The 19749-nt window shown below is 35.6% G+C and overlaps 1 long non-coding RNA gene across 1 annotated transcript; it reads right to left on the reverse strand.

Moving 5' to 3' along the window:
- Window positions 1–16441: 16441 nt before the first annotated feature.
- LOC136817213 (uncharacterized) lies at window positions 16442–17190 on the reverse strand. The gene is made up of 3 exons (XR_010848050.1): window positions 17082–17190; window positions 16852–16925; window positions 16442–16499 (listed from the first exon to the last, which is right to left on the reverse strand). It is a non-coding gene; the product is annotated as an uncharacterized lncRNA (long non-coding RNA).
- Between the last annotated feature and the right edge of the window lie 2559 nt (window positions 17191–19749).

A 19749-nucleotide genomic window follows, 5' to 3' on the forward strand; every position in this document is an offset into this window, starting at 1 on the left:
CATTAAAATCGCTAAAGAGCTGACGGATAGGTTTGGTATAAATTTGTCGATAGGCGCAGACATACATTTTCGTGTTACCGGTCTTTTTGAACGTGACATTCTTTTCTGTAACGCCTTCATCCTTTAATGAAGCTAAATGTTTAAAGTCTGTCAAATAACGCAGTTTACTGATTCTGTGTTCATTTCGCCCAGATCGAGAATCAGTGGTAGGAATTGAGACCTCCTCATCAAGCCAATAACTGTAAACGGTCAGTAAATGCTCAGTAGGAAGTGAATTTCGGGCTGTATAGTGTTTTTTGTAATTAAATATGATCAATTTAAGTCTAACAGTTGCATAATCAAGTTTTTTTAGCCAACCATTTTAGAAAGTTTTATCAAGGACACTTGTATAGCGAAGCTGGACTGAGTACAACGGCTATTTCTCTTTCTCTTTTTAACACATGTCTGTCGGAGCGAATCCGCGAACCCCGGTCAGCGGTTGAGAAAAGGGACTTTTTTGCAAGATTTTATATTTGACTTTATCTTGAATGAAGATTTTTAAAATAGAATATAAGTTTGATCAATTTATTAGCCAAAAACCTTGAAAATAGGGTCCTTCGAAAAAGTTAAATTGTAAATTACGTAAGTTATTTCAAGGTGTATCAAATATTTTAAACAACTCTTAGAAGGTTGAAGTTGAAAATGACGAAGAAAAAATGAGTAAAAAATAGCCTAAACTCGCCTAAACTTTCACCAAAGTACCCAAATCTTATAATGGCTATAGCAAGGTGTCGAACAAGGAACGGAATACATCATACTACAGCTGCTAAAAGCAAAATCTAAACATCATTCACGAGAAAGAAAATTTTCTCTTTTTTAATGATTTGATCGTATAATGGTGTGATAAAACTCATTATAAAGTAATTGTTCGATTGTTGTTTTCTTGTTATTGCAATCATGTCAAAGGAATTTCATAAAATATCTTTAGCAACAAACTTTCCGTGCAACATCCATCTGTCTGACGATGGTTTTTCATTGTTAAGTACTTTTATTAAAAAGTATTTCTGATTGGTTGAAAAAACATGAGGAACGACCTCTTATTGGTCAAAGAAAGACAATATCTATTATTACGACGACACACATGGTTCAAAGAAAATAAATTTGTGCTCAGTCCAGCTACGCTATACAAGTGTCCTTGGTTTTATTCACCAAATGTATTGTCCAAAAACATTGCAGTGGTATGTTTAAAAATCTACTCTTCAAGTGACATTTCAATTTCAAGAACACCGACTCCTTGAATTTATTCTCAAAAAAACTGTCTCGCTTTTCTGCCATTCTGGCAAGTTCTGAGCCGATTGATATACCAATAGTCTCATTCATATTTGAACAATCATCATTTTGAATGGGCGATAGAGGGATACTCAATCACAGTGGCTCGAAGATTTCGTTTGTTGTGGCGTTATGAATGGAAGGTTATGTTAACTCCATGGACTTAGTATGTTCGGTTCGATCGGTTCGTCAGTGGGTTCGTTTGTCGGTATGTCGGTTCGTCCGTAGATTGAATGATCGGAATACTCTTCCATTTGTTCTTCAATCGTAAAAGAGATGTCCGATGTCGGTGTTAAAAAAGTTGGCAACATCGATTCATTTTCATGAAGTTCGTTTTTATGTTGTGTCCAACTATGCGATCTCTGTTGAACTTCTGTGGAGTGATGACAGGCCTAGAAAAGGAGAAAAGAGGGTGATGTTCATACCTTAATCAAGGTAATATAAATTTTTCGAAAATCTTACACTACAACAGAATATAATTTTAAACCGTAATACAAATTAAACTTTAAAAAAATTTACCTTGTTTTGATCTTTCTTGTTTCTATGTATAATTTGTTCCGTGCAATTCTTGATGTGACGGTAAATATTGGATTGAAATTTAGACTTGGTTGAACAAGTAATCGTTGGGCAGGAATATGACTTCGTATTTTCGTTGTATAAAGGATTATAACTCTGTTTTTCCCCGTTGCTTTTAATCGATGTCCAAATCGCTGTTCATGTCTTGAGCTATTGCTGGCGCCATTGAATTTCTTTTTGCAACTTTCATCGCGACAGATATAAAATTTCCCTTTATTAACTGGCGTCATAACGTTTACAGACTGCGTTTTGTTTGCGAAGAGAGTGGAGGCGGCATCTTTGTGTCGGCATAGCAAAAACGTTCGAATTTGTAAACAAAAAAGTAAAAAAAGGTGGTGGGAAAGGAATGTGAAACATTTTGTTGGTCAGAGATTATTTTAGTGGCGGTTGAGTTTAGAGGCCATGTGAAATCATTGTTCACTCATACGATATTGAAGAAGATTACATTATTATATTTAGATAACATATTATTGTAATCACAAGTTTTTAATGGGGCAAAATTTAAATTTCAACGAAAATATTCATGCGTATTCCTTATCTTTTCCCAAGGTTTGCCGTTATTTCCTTATTTTCAGTGATATTTTTTAGACAAAAGGGAGGACAAGAAAATCAAGGATTACTCCCAAAATCTCCTTGATATGTAGCCTGGATATCCGGACCGTAAACTATTTCACCGTCTAGTTTTTTATAATCTTGTCTCTGGTTTACAGTCTGGTCCAAGTAAATCGTCTGCAGGGATATTTATCCCTGCATATGCAAGTGCATCTAATTGGTCAGTATGTGCCCAGTTACAGAGCAGAATTTTCGCGGGGTTTTCGATATTTTTCGATGCGCGCGCATAATTTATGGAAAAAGCTGACCTTACAAAAAAAGATAAACAAATGAAAATGAAAATACAGGTTCATATCTAAACAAAATGGCCGCTGGGAAGGAGCTTTTATAAATGTGGCTGATGTTTTGATGTAGTTTAAAGTAGTTTTGAAAGTTTTTTGAGTTTGTAAAAGTGGTTTTATGGTAAGTTAATTATGTGTGTCTGCCTGGGTTTACAAAGTTTTGATAGTCTGTCAACAAGGGTTCACTCACAGGCAGTATCAAACAAACTGTACCTGACTTTTTTAGTTGCACCAGACTCTAAAATTTTAGAAACTTTGTATGTTGAGGTAAGAGTGTTTTTTTCTGAAATTTTGAGTCTGGATACCCAGGCTACGTGATATGCTACTGTGCTCTTAAAATGTCGATTATAGTTAACTATCTTCATAATTGCTAAAGAGTTTTGGATGAGATTAAGGGAGTAGTCACAGAATAACTAAGTCTTGTCAAAAAGCACCATTTTAATCAACATATTTTTCGCTGTTGAATCAGTATAAAATTTACTTAATAGATTTATTAGAAAGTTTTTTCCCAGAGTATTTCGGAGTAAAATATGATAAATTAGTCCAAAGCTTTACTAAGAACATATTTTCTGTACAAAAATAATAGGACTATAATTAATCCTCTGGCACTCTTCAAAAGAATTTTTTTCCCGCAAAAATGTTTTATAGTGTATTCAAAAGCCAAACCGCATGCAAAACCCCCAAAATTATACGAGTAGATAAACCTAATGAAGAAATATAATTTTCTAAGAAATCGAAAATGACCCCTCAAATCATCAAATACTCTTGAATTTCCATATTTTTTTGGCTAAACCCAATCTTATTTATTTTATTTTTTATTTTATAGCAATATATTTCGCAGGTCTATTGACCTCTATGAAACAGAACTTTTGATTTTACATTTTATAAAGTTTTTTCTCCCATTCTTTTATCAAACGCTCTTTGAAGACTTGTAAGCATGGTACATCAACAATATCTTCTTCTAGATCATTCCAAGGTTTCACACTTCTGTAAAAAAGAGAGTTGCTTTGGTAGCCTCTCATGCCGTCATTAGCAAAGTTCCTTTGAAGCTCGTAATCATGCTGACGTCGTGGTCGTGTTCGAGGAGTAAATTTCTCTGATCTTAAAGACTCATCGTCATAAATGTGGAGGTTCTTGAAAACTTCCACCATATCACCAACTTGCCGCCTGGTTTTTAGGCTAGGTAGATTGATGAGTCGTAGCCGATCTTCGTATGAGTAGTTTCTATAGCAACTAACTAGCCTTGTAGCTCTTCGTTGGACGCCCTCGATTGCATTGGTATGTTTGATTAGCCTTGGAGACCATACTACATGTGCATATTCCAAATGGGGTCTGACAAATGTAATGAAAAGCGTAGAGTTAGCTTTCTTGATTTTACTGAATATATGGGCTTCAAAGGTCATGTCACTATCGATTATCACTCCTAGATCTTTTTCTTGGTCAACATGTTCTAGAACAGATCCTGCTATGGTATAGGGATGGGCATATTTGATGTTCCAAAATTTACCCAGTGTTAAAACATGACACTTGTTCGGATGAAATTCTAAAAGCCAGTCCTTTGATCAGCTTTTTCAGCAGTCTGCGGTGTGGTACGGTGTCAAAGGCCTTCGCAAAGTCAAAATAAATCACATCAACTACTTTATTATTTGATATCGAATCCGCACATTTATCAAGGTATGTAAGTAATTGTGTTACCGTTGATCTCTTAAGGCCTAAAAGCACCCATATCAAAAGTCTTAAGTTCATATTTGAACTTTTGAGATGACTCTTTGTATCTTTGCTTGGAGGGATATAATATATTATAGAATATTCCTGTAAGCCTATTAATGCTTCACATCTCTAAACTTCAAAAATGGAAGAACCAATCTTATCTTAGACTACTCTCCAAATGACGTCTTTCTAGCCTTAAAAGTTTCGTAGCTATCTTACAATTAGTGATGGAGGTGAAAAATAACGATTTTGCTACAGTCAAAAAAAAAGTCCTTAAATAAATTGGATAACAAGCATTTGATTCCCTTGTTTTCATCTTTCAGCTTTCACATTTATTGAGTTCAAATCACGTGAGAAAAGTGTCACAATTGTTATAAAAACACCTTACATAGCAATGGTGCTGAGTATTCTTAAAGTAACATTTACCTTTGGAGTCTCTCTCCTTCGAAATCTTTCAAGAAAAAGCCATTTGTTGTACAAATTGGAACGGTACACGCTTTCAGACTGCATTTACTCCTCTTCTCTGTGCTCTATAAATAAATAACGTTTTTAACTCTTTGAATCCCAGTTGTACATTTGAATGAGGAGTTACTTACTTCAAGAGCTAAACCACCTTGACGGTTGACTTGACAATTTTTTGGAGTAACTCGAGAGTCTGAATTGATACAAAGAAGTATATATCTATAAATCTGGCTGTAAACCGAAGGTTTGGTACGCCCAGCCACGCACAGATTCGATCTGTTGCTCACACAGCACCTTTTTCAAAAAGAAGGAATCTTAAAAACATTATCGTAATATCAATTCATTGTTTTAGAAAAATATTTTAGAAGTACTTTCTGAGTAGGAAACCTGAACAATCACTTAACAGAAAAAGAAAATGAAAAAGAAAAAAGAAAATCAACTTTCAATAAAGAACATTTTCTTTTAAACTATAAAAATATTCCATGAAAAACCAGATATATTATACCATCTCTGTAAATATAAAGTACCTTTCTCTTTTGAACAAATAAAAGTATTTTTAATATGAAGAAGCAAATTTATATTGCAAATATAATCTACATAGAAGGAGAAAAGAGTGAATTTAATACCCTTACAGTAGCTAAGATGTAGAAATAGAAAGCCTGTTTGAGAAGCTTACTTTCTTATTAGCGGGGTTAAGCAAGTGCTTATTTAGATCGTAAAGTGCAATGCCGTGGGTCTGTACAAAAGATTTTCTACATGTTTTGCCCGGGAAAGTTATGTACAGGGCCACGGTATCACACTTTACTATCTAATTTAGCCCTTGCTTAACCCCGCTATTATAAATTTCTGAGAAAAATGACTGTAGAAGGAGGGTTTGTACTTTTCCGGTGTGACGGGATTGGCCCTTTTTTAGTACTGTATTACATGATTTTACGGAAAAAAAGACGGGAAAACGGTATTTTATAATCAGACGGTGACGGTATTTGGCCTTATTTTTTGTCAATATGCCGGTATTTGAACCTGTACAAAACGGTGTGACGGTGTTATTATTTTTTTCAATTTTCGGGATTCCGGGATTCAGCAAAAATTGTCGTTTTAAAGGCTTGGAACTCATGACATGATTACTCACAACACTGTTAGATATTTGGCAGTAAGTGTATCTATCATACCTTCAAGTGCAGCAAAGGAATTTTCATTTGTTGAGCCATGAATAGCCCTTGCAGTCAGTTTCATTTCGTAGACGCCTTCTCGATCGTTCGCTTAACTCCTTACGTGTAGGATTTTTCCTTCTACGCCTTACTGATTCAACAAAAACTACTGGATAATAAACCACTTTGGAGTTTTCACTTTCGTCAACATCTTTCAAGGTCTCCTGCAATCTCTCAATTTTTACTTTCTTACGACTCAACTCAAGTTTTTTCTCTTTCTTGCTAGATCACCTATTTGTTTCCTTTTGGCATTAAGCTTCACAGACCCATTTGGTGGCATAATAAATGTAAAATTTTAATGAAAATGTCAATTAAAAAAGAGAAATAATATTTCCATATTGGTTTGTCACCTTACATCTCGATGTGAATGTCAATGATTTCTTTCTAACGTCATATTTAAGAATAGCTGGGTGATCAGGGGTCGCAGTAATTTTTTAACTTGTTTTTCCTCAATGTTTTTTTTCAAATATGTACTAGCGTCAGATTTCAGGACAAGTGAGAAATGCCTTGCCAGAATTTCGTAATGCGAAAATTCAATTTCAATCGATTTGATTCGTCTTTCTCTGTTTTTCTCTCTCTCCAATCTGGTATTTGTTGCAAAATGTGTTTTATAGTCACGTATTGCCTTCCACCAAAGGAAAATACCGAACAATGCAAGAGCGTCACTACTATTTTGATGCCCCACGGATTAGATAACGTTTGACGCAGAGAGAGTCTTCTATGTATCCTCTTCGACAAGTCCTCAACCGTCAATTTGAGTATTGGCTCTATCAAAGCTTGAGTGGAATTCAATTGTTCATAAGAGTCACGGTCGTTCGACATTCCGATTCGTCGACATTAATATGGACAGAGTAAAAATTTACTAAATGTGTGCTTTTTTTCTCTGTTAAGGAAAGAAAATGAAATGTAATTAATAGATGACAGAATGTACAGCTATAAAAGCAGTGAAATAAGAAAGGAACTTCCTTTATCTAATTTCAGCAAAAATATAATGGAGCAGCTAATAGACAACCCTTTGTTTGACGAACTTTTGAACAAATTTTCATGGAGATGGGGGTCTTTTTCATATTTCAAAAATGAAAAAAAAAACAACTGTTTCAAAGAATGATGTTTAAAAAATCCTTAAAGCACTTTGCATAAGACTTGAAGTGTACTCATTTTCCAAAAATAGCTGTACTCCAACTTTTCATCGACCAATATCTAATTATGTAAACATTAATGGCATACACTGTTTGGTACCAAAAGAACCACAAAGCTTTGAACTTTCAGACTGCAAGAATATTTTCCCGCCAATCTAATGTAATTTAAAGACCAGATCACTTGAAGAAACAGTGAATTTCAAAGATTTGACTCACTGGTGCCCAAGCAAAGGCTCCGAACGGGGTCTTCGGATGCGCGAAAGGCCGGTTCGCGCGGGTAAAAATTCCCGCCGTGTCGAGCGCCTAAGTCTAAACGATCAATTTAGATCGAATACACTCTTCTCGAGATGCATAAATTTATTGTTGTCCTCGTTTTCAAACAGATTTCATTGCTATGAAATTATACATTTAAACCAATTTTAATTCCCAAAAGGCAAACATTAACTCTAAAACAAAAGTACTTGAAATTCAAAATGTCTCATGAGGTTTAAACAACACAATTATCATTGTGAATATGCAGTGGCGTAGCCAGGATTTTCAAGGGGTGTCGCAAATTTCAATTTTCAAATGGGCGGTTAGAGGGCGGTTGTTAATTTCATTAGGGCGGTGTTAAAATATAACGCCCAAATACTTCCAAGCAACCGGGGGACGTTATGGGCTGCAGATCCCAATACCTGTGAACCCCAAACACAGGCCACGTTGCACGTGGTTAACCGGCAACTCACCATTAGACGAGTTTACCATTTGTTGAATGGGTGGCAGAGCCACACATTTTATCGAAAATATTCAAAGAGTGAGTGTCTCGTTCGTAATAATAGCTTGTGGTTTCTAAAAGAATGATATTGCCCTTTGGGAAATTCCTTTTGTCCTAGGGAAATTCCCGGACGAAACTAAAATGGTACCGCTATACATTACTCTTTCTCATATGTACTATTAGCCTAGAAATCTAAGCTAGTTTGATTCAGTCACTTGGATAAATCTGATGGTTAAGTTGTGACTGAATAATAACTAGCTTAGAGGGACAGTAAACTCGGTAGCTTATCAACTGACAAAAATATGAAATCACACCACACACAGAACATAATATCAAAATATTATTTAGAACTTTTTTATTTTGTCTTTTTTTCTATCTTCTGATTGGCTCTTATTGTAAGATTAGATAAACAAACTCTCCGTCTTACAGTTTATGCACTCCTTTTGTAAAATATAAAATGAAATTCTATTGTAAAGTGTGCCGATGGAGAGTGAACGAAAGAAAAAATTTGTTCATTTTTTTTCAAAAAGTTATGTTCGTGTTATATGGAAAAGTCAACAAGAGACAAATTCGTTTCTTGAGTGATAATTTTGTGATTTGACATAAAAGTATTTTGTATGATTTTTACAAAGCTCATCATAAAAATAACCTTCAACAAAATAAATAAAAGTTACTTTTAGACTAGCAGGCTAAAATACCGTATACAAAACAATGTAATCAATCCCCCCTAAAAAAACATTTTCTTGAATCTTGATCTCGTATAGCTGTCACTGAAAATAAGCACCGACAATTTTATGTTCTTCGAAAACGAAAGATGTCATTGTCTGTAACATCGAGCATAAAGTCTCAAATTCATAAAACAACAAGAAACCACAACCAGTCAAAAACCAAGAACTGTCTATCATCTATCCATTACAATATCATGTCATGCAATCCAATCAGAATACAGAACTACAGCATAGGATCTGTACAAGTACTCTCTCTTATATATTGCCACATACGATAGTCAATGTTCAACCACAAATCTTTACTTTATTATTTGCCATTCTGGAAACAAGCAACTTTTGCTGTCTTTACGACGAATAGCATTCTTTTTTCTTCATCAGTTCAATTCTTCCCAAAAACAAGAGAAGCACTATCAGGTCGGGATCAGGTCTTGAAAACTTTTTCTGATACAGTCGATACAGTATTCCAAATATATCTCTCGGCTCTCTCATGGTAATAGTCTCACATAAAATAATATAATCGAAGAAAGATCTTGCATTCAATGAGCCTCTTCTACTCGTTTTCTGATGAAATAATTATAATTTACGGTCACCGACGAGACCTCTTTTGTTCTGCTAACAATTTAACAAAGAGGATAACAATAAATATTAAAGTCGGTAGCCGTGTCATTGTTTTTGTGCAGACGATGAAGGCCAAAGTGAAGAAAAATTTCTTATTTTACGGTCCCGGAGCTGTCTTCATTTCTACCGAGCTCTACTAAGCTAAGGAATCGCAATACTGAATTTTGATTCGGTGCCGTAAATTTATTAAAATCTAAATATCTCCGCCAATTTAAAACATCGCCGCCAATTGAAAACCGCCCATTGAAGGCGACGTGGTTTTCTAAAAAAGCCGCACACCGCGCGTATCCGTACGAGCGCTAGTCGCCGCGCGTCGTCCTCTTACCAGCGCTTTTTATTTCTTGTCTTTCAAAAACTTTTGTTTGTCAAAAAAGGGTGTCGCTGAGTCTTCAGGAGCGACACCCTAGTGACGCCACTGAATATGTAATTTAATAGCAATGAAATCTGTTTGAAAACGAGGACAAATAACGAGGAGATAAATTCATGCATCTCGAGAAGAGTGTATTAAACTTATTAAATGGCCCCATGTACACCAGCTTATCTTCAAACCAAAATCACATCACAGTGTTGAATCTATCAAAAGGGATCAAGAATGGAGTCAAAAACTTTTTTTCAGCATTCTTTTCACCGTTCAAAATTTGTGGCCCACTAGTAAGTACTTACGTATTATGCTGGTTTTTATTCCAGCGATAGCGCCAAAAAGACTGCCGTCGTCTGTCCTGATTCTGGTGATCCATGGGCTTGTTCAAGCGTGTAATGTTGAGCAAGTAAGCGAGGGCAGCTTTGTTTTGTTGAAAGTATGATCGGACAACATATTTCAAGGCGCTTTTTGCATCACCAAAGCGCGTTTCCTCTAAAGTTTCTATAAATTTATAAATTACAGTTAACTTCTATTTGAGTTGAACTCTCATTCATCAGAAGAGTGCTTGACCAATCGGAATCGGAAGCATATATATACTATTGTCGAATGAAGTTAATGAGTTTTATTCTCCTTATAATCATAACTTCTTTTCCTATTGATGAATTTTTGTGAAATTTTCAGCAGAGATCCATAAAATTATCATTGATATCATGTTCAAATATCTAAATCATTCTTTTTACAGAAAAGAAAAAAATCTAACCTTCCACAGTACTAAAGTGCGCATTTTTACCTACCGTTTTTACGGTGGAACACGGTGGAGATAACGAGACTCATAAACGGTGTACTGTTGTGAGGATTTTTCATATGCGAGTTACGAGTTACGATTGCGAGTTGCAAATTTAAAACAAGTCTGAGCCTGTCACCTTAAATAATAACAGCACAAAAAAAAGAAGCTTAAAACCCAAAGCAAAGCATGGAAAACCAGCCAAACTGCTTACTTTTTGTGACTAAAGTTGTGTAAGCACTAGCCTGGATATCCAAGCTCAAAATCTTAGAAAAAACTAAATTTACCTCAACATGCCCAGGGCAGCAAAACAGAAATTAATAAAAAGCAGTTTTACAAGATCTAAAACTATTAAAAACATCCAAAGATTACACCAAAGTCCATAAAAAAGTTTTTAGTGTATCTTGACTAGGATTCGAACCCGGATCACTGAAAACATGGGTCAATATCACTAACCACCAAGCAATCCCGTTGAATGATTTATCTCTGTAAATTTACATTAATAATATATTAAAAAATAAAGAAAAAGGAAAATAAAGAAATAGGATTGTTATATTTTTGGACCTACCCCGTTGGAGGTCCTATAAATTAATGTTCGTCCGTTAGTTCTTTACCAACTTTTCTCGAGATTGGCTCATTAGTTTTTCCTGATTTCATCATTAGTTTTTTCTGATTTTTTGCATACAGATGCGTATTAGCAATGCCCAAAACTTGGCCGAGTCCGATTTTTGAGAAAAAATCTTTTCCGGTCGAAAATGCCGGAGATCGCCGTTTTTGCAGATTTTCTTCGGACTTTTTCCTTATGTTTCGTTGTTTTTTCACACAAAAACATTATTAATACACTGCATGAAATATACATCTGTCGGATTCCGTTATACGGTAAAATGTTGCGATAAGGTTTTATTATCGTTCATTTTCGCAATGCGTTAGTTCTAAATTTTCGGGTTGCGTGAAGGGCACATATCGGTTGAGCCGCTAATACATATTTTCGGACGTCCGTTAGACGAGAATTTCGTTTCCGGTCTTTACAATAAATAACTTATTTTCGGAAATCCAAAGGATCGGATGTGATGTACTGCGAAAACATAGCATTTCGTTAACAAAAATTTCAGAAAGTCTGTCTTTTGACCAGCTCTAGTAGCTCTCGACTTTTTTGGTATACTGTCAATTGCGAATAAAGCGATGGAGACTAATATTCGCGTTTTTAGGTGTCTACTGCAAAAATAAGGTTCCTTTAAGGTATGTGAATTATGATGCGAATGAACACATTGCAAATAAAGATCGACAACAGTTTTCATTAACTTGAATGAATTGAATTCAATACAGAATACAAAATTACGGTGGCTCCTATCTGCCATTCGATTTGCACCACCATACACCGCTATGTTGATGCAAATAGCCAATCATCTTTTTTAACTCAATACATTTTACTTACGGTGTAATACGCATTTATCACCCAATACAGAATACAAAATTACGGTGGCTCCTATCTGCCATTCGATTTGCACCACCATACACCGCTAAGTTGATGCAAATAGCCAATCATCTTTTTTAACTCAACACATTTTACTTACGGTGTAATACGCATTTATCACCCAATTTGAAAGACATGGCGCCCCCATCGTGCAAATTTACAAGATAGCCAGTCTCTATCGTGTAAATTTACAAGATAGCGAGTCTCTATCGTGCATTTTACAAGATAGCCAGTCTCTATCGTGTAAATTTACAAGATAGCGAGTCTCTAACGTGCATTTTACAAGATAGCCAATCTCTATCGTGCAAATTTACAAGATAGCGAGTCTCTATCGTGCATTTTACAAGATAGCCAGTCTCTATCGTGTAAATTTACAAGATAGCGAGCTAGCGAGTCTCTATCGTGTAATTACAAGATTAGCGAGTCTATCGTGCATTACAAGATAGCCAGTCTCTATCGTGTAAATTACAAGATAGCGAGTCTCTAACGTGCATTTTACAAGATAGCCAGTCTCTATCGTGTAAATTTACAAGATAGCGAGTCCTCTATCGTGCATTTTACAAAGATAGCCGTCTCTATCGTGTAAAAATTTACAAGATAGCGAGTCTCTAACGTGCATTTTACAAGATAGCCAATCTCTATCGTGCAAATTTACAAGATAGCGAGTCTCTATCGTGCATTTTACAAGATAGCCAGTCTCTATCGTGTAAATTTACAAGATAGCGAGTCTCTAACGTGCATTTTACAAGATAGCCAATCTCTATCGTGCAAATTTACAAGATAGCGAGTCTCTATCGTGCATTTTACAAGATAGCCAGTCTCTATCGTGTAAATTTACAAGATAGCGAGTCTCTATCGTGTAATTTACAAGATAGCGAGTCTCTATCGTGCATTTTACAAGATAGCCAGTCTCTATCGTGTAAATTTACAAGATAGCGAGTCTGTAACGTGCATTTTACAAGATAGCCAGTCTCTATCGTGCAAATTTACAAGATAGCGACTCTCTATCGTGTAATTTACAAGATAGCGAGTCTCTATCGTGCATTTTACATGATGTGTAAATTTGTAAGATAGCGACTCTCTATTGTGTAATTTACAAAATAGCGAGTCTCTATCGTGTATTTTACAAGATAGCCAGTCTCTATCGTGTAAAACTACAAGATAGCGAGTCTCTATCGTGCATTTTACAAGATAGCACCACTCTATCGTGTAAATTTACAAGATAGCGAGTCTATCGTGTAAATTTACAAGATAGCGTCTTTAGCGTGCAAGCAAATAAATTTGCAAGATAGAAAGTCACGTGCTAGAGTCACGTGATGTTTTTATTTATTTTGCGGACGTAGTTGGAGCCATAATAGACGATGTATACAGGCATACAGGCAGACAGGGACAGGCATGGCATGTGCTCAGTGATAGCGAAGGTTAGTAGTGTGGTGGTGATGTTGGTAACGAGAGGGCTTTACACATAAGGGCCTCTACACTTCATAAAAAAATCTGATTTTCCTTGATGAAACTAGGCCTTAATTCACCAAAACAATACTCCGGCAGCCGAAAAATTTCCATATAATTGTCTCTCGATGGTCCGAAATCGGAAAGTTAGTCATGTGACTTGCTATCTTGTAAAATTACACGATAGAGACTGCAGGCTTTGCTTTCTTATAAGCTCCGGATTTGTCACAAGCTCCTGATCTGTGATGTTTCGAATGCTTGATGCAACTTTTAGAATGCGAGAGAGAAAAAGTGAAAATCACGTGAAAAGAAAGAGACACACTCACAAGGAGTGTATTTCATCACTATTTTTGGTAAAAGTTCACGTGATAACGGGAAGGAAAGAACGCAGAGGGAGCTCAATGTAAACAAACATTTAGTAAAAGTCTGCACTCTGCTTCGCTCGTTGTTATGATTTGAAAAGAAATGTAAGAATCCTCTTGTTAATCCCGTCTCAGTCAGTGGAATTCTCTATTATTATTCTAGACAGTGTAAAATTCTTTATAGCCGAAATTCGGTAAAACTTTAACCGAATTCCACAAGCTTCAGCCAAATTCAATAATTACTTTTACCGAATTAGTTAAACTTTTTACCGAAGCGATTCGGTTAAACAGCCGAATTTAACCGAAACCATTTTACCGAAATTCGGTTATATTTTTAAGAAGATCCCTAAGATATAAGCGAAAAAGGATCGAATCAACAACAAGGATTAATAATAATCCAATATTGGAGATTAAAAATAATTGAATATAGGAGAATAAATAGTCGAGTCATTAATCAAGCTTCATAAACGAAAATCGATTATATCTTTGAGAAGATCCCTAAAGAAAGCCGCTAAATAGGACGCTGGCCGCTAAATAGGACGCTGGCCGCTTGGCCGGTCTCTCGATTAAGAAAAAGCCTCTAATAGAGGCCTTGAGGCCGTTCTTGGAAAAATTCCATTGGCCGCTTCATGGCCGATCTTCTATAATGTTAGGCCGCTTGAAATTTCACTTCGCCCGCTATGAGACCGGTCTTTTACCCGCTTTAGCCGATCGGACTTTTGTGTACTTCAAATCGCTTGGGGAGTCACAAATCATCTTGTAAAATACATTACTGAAACTTTTATGCTACAATGCAATCATCAGAAAGTATATAAAAAAGACTTTTCTTAATTGAAGCAGATTGAAGATGAGAAAGGTTTGCTGTTTCAAATTCATGCAAGTTACCGGCAAGCAAGTGCCTAAAGTGCCCTTTGCTATGGTACCATCTCAAAAGTTGTACTGGACTATTTTCACTACTGGCTGCTTGAGCACTATTATGACAACCTTGTCTTAAAAACAATCATTTTCCTTAAATTTAAGCTATTTTTAGATAAAAGGCTCAAAAGCTTCTTGCTTACCGTGTCTTTTCTGCTGTTTTTGGCAGCGTCAGCGTTATAATTTGGATTTCTTTCCATTTTTCTTTGGTTCTCTTTTCGAGAACGAAAATGGATACGGACTGCGTCTAAATTACCAAAGATAAACATGTTGTCTGCAACCATCATTTAAAAATCTGGACAGATGTTAAACAAAACCCTTTTCCATTTGTACTATACTGTACCTAGTCATTTTTCAGAGGCAGTTGAAAAAATACTCGATTTCTTTTTGCAAGCTGTGTCAAAAAGAATGACAAGGCAACTCAGGAGAAAGTGACTCTGAAATGAGATAACATATTTCCTCTATTAAGCGCCACCCTCTTGTAAGCACTGCACCTAAAGTCTGTCCCAATATAATCTGCAGCGGAGACGAAAAAGGCTGTAACTTTTGATAGAATTTGAATTAAATAGCGGTTTTACGCTTGTTGAAAAGATATTTAAGAGTGGAATATTACCAAACAGAAAAAACTAAAAAAACTTTGGATAATGAAGATGAAAATTGAAGAAGATAAAAATCAACTTCGTGAAGAACAGTGCTATAATTACCATTTTCACAACAGTGATTCTTTCATTTTAGAACATTATTATTGTGAAAAAATTATTCAAAAATATTAGTTCAATCGAAAGATATAGCCTAAAGTTAATCATTGATTGACTTTAAAAATCACCAAAAACAACAAAAAAGAGCCCATTTTATAGTCAACCAGACAGAAGTTTTAAGCTGTATTTTTTGACTGAATAAATAATTTTTGAACAATTTTTCACAGCGATAATCCTCTAAGATTGAAGATTTCCTAATATGAAAATGACGTAGGGTAATTCGACAGGAAGTTTATTTTTTTCTTCTTCATTTTCCAATTTCTTTTTAACTTTTTTTTATCCCACTCCTTATTGTCTTTTCAAAAAGCACAAAACTGTTAGTTAATTCGAATTTTATCAAAAGTTACAGCCTTTTTTGTCTCCGCTGCAGATATATTGAAACAGACTTTAATTTTCAAATTTCAATATAATCCTGCCCTCCAATAAGCACCGCACTTCATTGTGCGGAAGGGGTCGGATTCCCTTATTGCCATCCCCCAACCTTGAAAATGCTGATCCCCCAAGGTTTTTGCGCTTAAGTTTGGAAAAAACTTCGTGTTTTGTCTACCTACCACTCATACATAGTGCGGAAAGGTGTCATCAAGGGGGGGGGGTCCGCACTCCCAAATACGTTGCTTATTAGAAAATGAGAGGAAATAGAGAAATTTGAACAATTATCTTCAAATAGCTTGCTCAAAACAATTTTATTGGTATTTCCTTCTCGTTATATCTTAACATCATAGTTATTTATATCTGCAAAATACTTTCTCTAAGAATGTGAAATCCACTATTCAGATTTAAAAATTACACAAGCACTTTTGAAACCCAGATTTTTAAACTTAAAAAAATAAGCGCCACACGATTAAAATGAACAACCTGTTTTGCAATTTTTGGAAGTTGAAAAAGTTGTTTGTAGAAAATCAACATACTTTTGATTTCTTCTTTGTCCATATCAGGGTACAAGCTAAGAACACGTTCAACTGCATTGTCGGAAAGTATACGATTTTCACCAGAAAATGGGCTAAAAGACAAGACACATTTTAAATTCAAACCTGTTCAAACATTGATTGACTTCATAAATAACATTTTAACCTTTCAACATTTCTCTAGCTTAGGTTTAGTCACAAGCTGCTTAGGTGGGAAGAAGGATAAACTGTGAACACCGCAAAATTTTCTTCCCTTATAAGGTAGCCAAGACCCTTTAGATAGAAAGGAGAACTTGTTACAGAAGAGGTGAAAAACTTTGAAATAAAAAAACTATGGAGACCTTTACCTCTAGCTGACATTGTTTGAATTAAATCAGAGCACAATGACAAATAAGCAGAGTTTCAGCTTTTGTCGTAAAAAGGCAAAACACAAAAATTCAAACTCACTCTTTTCCATTGAATAGGTCCCTCTGATAACCATCTTCATCAATCGAATCTTGCACACTTTTGCGAGCACGTCTCTAGATAAAAATTTTAAATATTTAAATATCCAAATTTCACAAAGTTTTCTAAACTAAGGGAATCAGAGTTAATAACATGTTGAGACTGTAATTCTTTTATAAAAACACTTCTTGATGAATTTATAATGGTAAACTATATGCAATATACATACTGACCTTGGCTTTAATAGAAGCAGTTATCTTTTTTCTTCCTCTTTTTGAAAATGATTGTTTCAAGTCATCTACTTGCTGCTGTAGTTGAGAGCAGGTCTGTTTGAGACCGGAAATTTCTAGAATCAAAATAAATAAGAAATAAATTTCCAAGTCTACCAGATCAAGGGATCTTAGACAAAAAACTTTCAAATTTTATATCAGAATTTGGCATTAGTACTTCCAAACAAGGGGCAGTTTCAAAGTCATAAAAATCAAAATAAATTTAACCGTGCAAAGGTTAGAGAATCTCAAATATCTTCACTTCGCATCACCCGACCGACTCGTGAAAGTTGCCGAATTCTGAGTCAGTAAATTTGTTGGATTTTTCATAACCGTAATGTTTTTCATTGGGTTCAAGCTTTTTCCTAAACATTCGAGTTGTCCATACCCGATGTTTTCGGTTTGGGAGTTTGTTTACACTTTTATTTTGCAATTTTGAAAATTTGCGCCATTTTTTCTGTCGAAAGTTCAAAAGTCATGTCTTGAAACCACACGAGACATATGCTTCTAGAAACTTTACTTTATATTTTAGCTGTCCATGTATGGCAAAAGATAAAAGCATGGAAAATCCCAACGAAATTTTATGCCTACCGACGGACTGACTCATTTTTAATTTCGCATAGCGAAAGTATTACGATAGTCTTTCTGTGTGTGTGCGTGTGTGGCGAGAAAAATTTTTGGGCGCAAATTATGGCGTGGGCGTTTGGCTGCGGGCGTACTACGGCCAATATTTTAAAGGTGGACTCACTCACAAAGATAAAAAACAGCGCTTTTCTTGATAATTAAAATACTCTAGTGCAATACGTGTAACCAAGCCTTTATAAACATTCATCTTCATCATGGAAACTTTTTAATGGCTGCTTGATTGCACATGCTTTTGAAACTTGCTGCTGCTGTATAAATTTTTATCATGTTTTCTGGTCTTTTGTAGAGTATTTAAAGAGGTTTATTATTCGTTTACTACTAAGTATTTTATGTTTGTGTAGTTAGTGAATGCACCAATAGTTGATAATGCTCAGTAAGTACAAAAAGAGTTAATTTTACATCAACACATAAAATAACCCTCTTCTTCAAAAAACTACAAACAGCACAGGTATGATACCATAGCTGTCAACTCTCCCGCATTGAGCGGGAGACTCCCGCATGTCAACGATTTCTCCCGCGTGAAGAAAATTCTGCCAAATCTCCCGCATTTTTGGGATTTTCTCCCGCATCTCTCGCATTTCCAAAAATTTTCTGATTTTGGAAAAACCAAACGGCGAAATTTCTGGATTTTGAAAGATCGGAACGAAAAATTCCCCAATTTCCTGAAAAAAATTTCCAATAAAATCGGATTTTACGAGAAAATTTCCCCGATTTCCCGATTTTCCGATTTTGAAAAATCGGATTATCGGGGAAAATTTTTCCGACTTGGAGCTCTCCCGCATTTTTGTGAGGCGAAGTTGACAGCTATGGATACTTGTTTCCTTTTTTCGTTTGATTATGTAAGTTTGATGACAGTTTTTTATCTGATGAAGTTTGATTGTTGTTCGATGAGTTTGGATTAAGAAAAAGTTTCAGCTTGTCCTCCCCGATGCCAGGCGATGATGACGATGTCAACCCCAGTCTGGAAATTGCGACGTGTGCGCCGGATATGTCCGGCGTAGATTTGAGATTTGAGATCTGTTGCCTTTGGCTTTTCCAAGTTAAGTTGGCGCAGCTCCGGCGTAACATTTCCCTCCTTTCCAGACTGGTGTCAACCGAACCCTATCAAACCAATTTTGGTAATCGAACCATCAAATTTCATCAAACGAAATCAAACAATAGGTGTTCGATTATCGAACCTGATCGAACAGTAATTGAACTTTACCGGAAAATCTTCAGTTTGATGTTTGATTATAGCTATCGCAGTTCGATTTTAAGTTCAATCAGTCAGCTCAATCAAACACATGGTTCGGTAATCGAACAGTTCGATTGACATCGCCTGGCCGATGGGATGATAGATATTGGCCTGCTCTTTAAAGGGACATTAAAGTAGTAAAATGTAAACATTGCGCGAACCACGTGTCATTAAAGAGAACAATTAAAATCACGTGTCCAAAACAAACTTGTAAAACAATTGAACAATCAAAATTAGACATGGTTTGATTTTTTATTTTGACATGTCACATTTGTTTTGATTTTGTATCCGCTGCATACTGTTTGTTATGTCCTTTTAAGGTTTAGTGTGGGTGTCTGCTAATAAACCGTCAGAGTGTAAAAAGAATGGGCAACAAGGTACCGTCAACTGCTCTAACTTGGGATGATTGGTCGAAGCATGGGACTGCTGCATATCTGGTCTGTATTTTCACTTACTGTAAAATCGAAAGAGAAATCGTGTATTTTTAAATACGCCGTTCCTTAACTCAATTTGTCAATAGACCTTTTTTCAAAGAGGCCACCCTGTTGAATAATTATGTAGTCCAGCAGAAAAACAATGATAAAACCATGCATAATTATTACAATATGCATGATACAGTAATTATGCATGGCTCTATCATTGCTTTTATGGCTGGCCTACATAATTATTCAACAGGACGTCCTCTTTGAAAAAAGGTCTATTTGTACCTGGTGGGAAAATTTGAGTGACAGGTGGTGGTAAATAAATCCCCAT

The sequence above is a fragment of the Clytia hemisphaerica genome, unplaced genomic scaffold (assembly GCF_902728285.1).
Source record: "Clytia hemisphaerica strain Z4C2 unplaced genomic scaffold, Clytia hemisphaerica genome assembly, whole genome shotgun sequence".
NCBI lineage: Eukaryota > Metazoa > Cnidaria > Hydrozoa > Leptothecata > Clytiidae > Clytia > Clytia hemisphaerica.